General features: G+C 40.9%; 1 long non-coding RNA gene across 1 annotated transcript; it reads left to right on the top strand.

Annotated features, from left to right (window-relative positions):
• The first annotated feature begins 665 nt into the window (after window positions 1–665).
• On the top strand, window positions 666–1423 carry LOC26534131 (uncharacterized). The gene is made up of 3 exons (XR_001451343.2): window positions 666–844; window positions 902–1345; window positions 1409–1423. It is a non-coding gene; the product is annotated as an uncharacterized lncRNA (long non-coding RNA).
• Window positions 1424–4630: the final 3207 nt, after the last annotated feature.

Here is a 4630-nt window from a genome sequence, read left to right as displayed (position 1 = left end):
AAAAAAAAAAAGCCGAAGGCTGCCAGACTGTTGGAGTTCGGTTACCCGAGTAGGAGTTGAGCGCCAACGGAAATTTGAAATTTAAAATTTAAATCGAGAAGGAGGAAAAGCTGGTATTCAGGAGGGGCTACAAGCTCGCCCGATCGACGGTTCTCGCTTCAACTGCAGCAGCATCAGGGCCGAGCCCCTGACTGGCGACAAGATAGTGCGCATGTTCGTGCACTTGAGCATCAACGAAGCGAGCCGAGCAGCCGCAACAAGCAGAAGCGGCAGGCAGGAAAGCTCCGACGTTGAAGGCCTCTGCTCGAAATGCTTACAGAGCACTCAGAGCGCAGAAAAGTGTGGTGCCCCGAGTGTGGTGCCCCGAGTGTGGTGCCCAGATTGCGGCATAAGAATTGTGGAGGACGCGCAACACCTCTTCGACTGCCATAGGTTCGACCACGAGCGACACACACTGGGTGCAGTCATCACCGAGACTCTGGTCTCTAGCGGGATGCGATCGCTCAGCCCACCGAAGAGAAGGCGGTCCAAACAGACGGATTAGATGTCCACGCGCTTGCGAAGCAATGCAGTCCTAGCCGCGACTCACTATATATGTAGGTACATCTAGTTATTACACCTTTTTCGTTTTTTAGTTAATAAACCAGTGTCAAGTATTCTGTGTGTTTTACGACATTCTAGTACACTTCGGATTTGTGATGGGTATACACATAGACTATTTTTGATCCCCTATCCACTATGTGGGAGGGATAATGGCCATTTCCCATAAGCTCTATCTCGATCTTATTGCCCGTCTGTTCAAACACTAGCTGTTCATCGCAAAAATTACGCTGCACTTCTTCCAGTAAGTTCGCCAAGTATCTTTATCTACCGAATCCCGTTTCTGAACTCTCCCCAACAGCCACAGCATCCGAGATGGACAGCGTTCGAGACCGAGATGGTAGCTTCTTCCGACCAATCACTTGAACTGAAAGCTTTCGAAATTTATTGTTTTCATAGCCCAACAATGAGTCCAGAACGTGCTGCTTTGTGAGACTATTCAGCGTTTGTAATTGCTCTTCCTTGCGATTAAAGAAGTACTCAGTAGCTACGATCTCACTCCAATTCCGCATTACTTCTTTTCCCGGCCACTGATCAGCGTTTCGCGCAAATCATTTAACTCTGTTTCACTGAGCCGCGCTAAGCCACACGTCCTCTTCGACTACCATAGTTACATAGTAGCAGGGTCTAAGGTCAGCACCGAAAGTACAAACAACAGACGCACAGTGTCTCAACACAATCAGCATAATAACCTAGAGTACATATGGCCGTGACCTCCAAGGACTACAATAAAAGTGGATTAAATGTAAATATGTGTGAGATTGCCTCTGCCGTGGCAGATTCTGAAGCCCTATCGACATGTCCTCAGGAGGCACTCAAAGTCGAATTGATCCCTGTGCCATTGGTCTTGTCACCAGATCCTGTCCCTCCCATATCCCTTTGGATATGGCCAATCAATGCCTAATGACTTTGGTTACATGCCGAGTTAAGCAGGACAAATGACAGCCAGCAATCTCTGGTTAGAAGTTCCACTCTCGACGTCCTGGAATGGCTTAAGCTTAGGACCAACACCCTTCAGTGTTGCCAGCAAATTAAATGGACTAAATTAAATTATTTTAAGCCTAATTTTGACATGGGATACAAAAGCTTAAGTATGCGTGAGCAGATAAAGGATTCAGTAATAACTTGGGTATTACTTGGTTCTGGTAAGCCAGAATAAGCTTCCTTTTCAATGATTAGATTTTCGTGGTTATCTACAACTGCCACCGCCTGAAGGTGAATTGGCCCTAATTTTATTAGCACGCCTTTTATTCGGCTGTCAGCCTTTTGGGCCATCAAAGAAATGAACAGCCAACACACAAAGGACATGTCAGAGTCAAACTAAACAAAAATCGAAAGAATGCTCTGGGGCAATGGCTGTGAAAAGGAAGAAAGTCGAGTCTAGACAATAAAACGCTTTTTATGACTCTTTCAAATGCTTTGCTCGAGACATTAAAAAGTCTTCAAGTTGGTAAAAAAAAGTTTGGCCCTTTTTGGTTGGTATTCCCGTTCCTTGGAGAGGAAAGTCGTCAGCTTTTGACTCGAACTCGTCATAAAAAATGTTAATTATGGAATTGGACTTTGGTCGTGACTCAGACACTTGTCCATAATCCGTCGAGTGCAGAGAACTTGTTGGAAATTCCGATGCTTAAAGCCAGTGTAGCCACTCAATTTCTCACACCAGAAAATACACACAGTCCAAGGAGCTCCGCATCGCTGAGAGTTTGGTTTTCCCATCATCCTCATTATTGTCGCCATTCTGTGGCCATCTTCGGTCCTCTGGCACTCTGACAGCCACCAGATATATCAGGAAAACTTTTTCCGCTTCCTACTTATTCATATATATATATATGTATATAAATTTTAATAATGTACAAAGGCCTGACTCTGTCTGAACCCTCGTTCTTGAGGCGCGAAATGCATGTCAAAGCTGCCACAGGAGGAGTTTGCCATCGGGGCCCCAGTCGAAACTTGAGTGTTTCCCCCACACAGCCGCAGGAGAAAGGACTCAATTCGACTTTTGAGAGTTGAGTAAAAAAATGCCCTGTCTCGTTGAAATTAAATTTTTATTTCTCCGTAATTGTTTCTGTCGAAGAAGTTTTTGGCCTCTGCGCCTTTGGTATAAGGCGTTTCACTGGGTACTAAATTTGATTCAAATTTATCACCATTTTGTGGTAGTCCGAAATGAAAACCGCAAAATATAAATTATTCACAAGTATAATGGGATTTTTTCAAGCAGAAAACAGGTAAATTATTATCTATTATATAAGAATCGATTTTATCATTGCCTCTAAGTACATAAATATATTACAATTTTTGTAGCAATCCTCGTTATTTAAAAACTAACTTAAGTTTTACTTTTTTATAAAAGAAAAGTAAACGAAACTCTCATTATTCTGTTTAAGCGCCTTCTTATATAAAAGCTCCTTATAAAACTTATTCCTTTCAGCTCACGAAAAAGGGAATAAGCCTTTAGAACAAATCAGAATAGTTTTCTTTTTAGAGCAAAGGATATCTTTTGCAAAAATATTCCTATAGTCTAAGGACTCCAATCCAGAAATGGCAAGTGTCTTGCCATTTCATTTCTCCTTGCGATTCCTGACTTTAGAACTTTTCTTTATTTTTTGGGATTTTATTTGTTGTGTCCGATTTAAATACATTTGATGTATACTACAAAATAAAATGTTAAGAAACCTAAAGTTGCGTCGTACCTCAATCTTGATTATAAATGAAATAAATTTAAGAAAAATACAACAATTTGAATGTAAATGTAACAAACGACCAAATAAATATTACCAAAGCCAAGCAAATTTTTAAATCTGACAACGAACTTTATCATGCAATTGTGTAAATTGTACCCTGCACTTTTTGCCGACCTCAACAAATGTATGCAAAAGTAATTTGCAAGACAATTCCTTCAAGGAGCACACAAACTGTCAGAGAAACTTTCAACTTCTCCAAGAAGCACTTGTAATAGGGAAATAAATTCAAATTAATTGTACATTAAACTTAAATATATCGTAGAATTGTATGTTTTAATTAAACAGAGCAGTAGCGACCAATAATGGTGCCATGCGCCTCACATTGAATTACTTGAAGTCTTTAACAAATTGTAATACTAAATATACCATGAGTGCTGAATTAAAATTAGGAGAATACTTTGTGGGTCGAAGGAGTGTTAGATACTCTTGCAGATCTTATGTTCCCTCTGAAAGAGAACAAAGAGAACAGCTCCACGCACTAGATTTAACTGTCTGTTTCCCTCTGCCCTCCCACTCATCCTTTGGGGCTAGAAATTCAGTTAGACAGTGCAATAGGCTTCAGAGGGGTGTAGGACTGAAAGCGTAAATTTTCGAGACAAACTAAATTCCAATTTTGTGGCCGACACGAACTGCATTTTGGGCAACCCGATAGCCGCGGTTGTGTACTCCGTTATGCCGTTGATGTTTGTTTATGGGCAGCGCCGTTCATTAGTGGACAACGTGATGGCTGGTTGACAGGAATAGCTACGTGTATTTTGTCATTTGTAGCCCACGCTCTGACAGCGGCGAAATGTAATTCAATGAAACCAGAAAACTTGCCTGAATCTGGGCTACTATTTTGCGTTTGGTTAAAGAGCGTTCCATTCCGATCATGATGTCCATTTTCTCAGTATTTAAATTACAAAAGATATCAATATCATTCGTCATTCATTTTTCCCAATTGCAATTTTTATTTTTTGGTGAAAATGGGAACTGAAACAAAAAAAGGTCTTATCTGTCATCGTACTGTTTTGGCCTCAATGATCCATAGACCTCTCCCACAATGAACTCGATTTCGCTTTATAAAAACTGTATAGACAAACTGTTGCACTATCCGCATCCATCTTGGTTGTTCACTCTGTCCAATCGTTTATCTATGCGAAGGTTTTTTATTTGTCTGGGAATCCCATATTTGTATATGGGAATCAAACCATGATTTTTAGTTGTCTGTTTTGGATGCAATTTGGAGTTTTTATGGTTTTTGTTGGCTGTTTTTTCATTGCGTTGATTTTGTGGCCACCCTTATGCTT

Source organism: Drosophila pseudoobscura, chromosome 4, assembly GCF_009870125.1.
Source record: "Drosophila pseudoobscura strain MV-25-SWS-2005 chromosome 4, UCI_Dpse_MV25, whole genome shotgun sequence".
Taxonomy (NCBI): domain Eukaryota; kingdom Metazoa; phylum Arthropoda; class Insecta; order Diptera; family Drosophilidae; genus Drosophila; species Drosophila pseudoobscura.
Note: the sequence above shows the minus strand (reverse complement) of the source record. Positions and strands in the feature narration are given on the sequence as shown.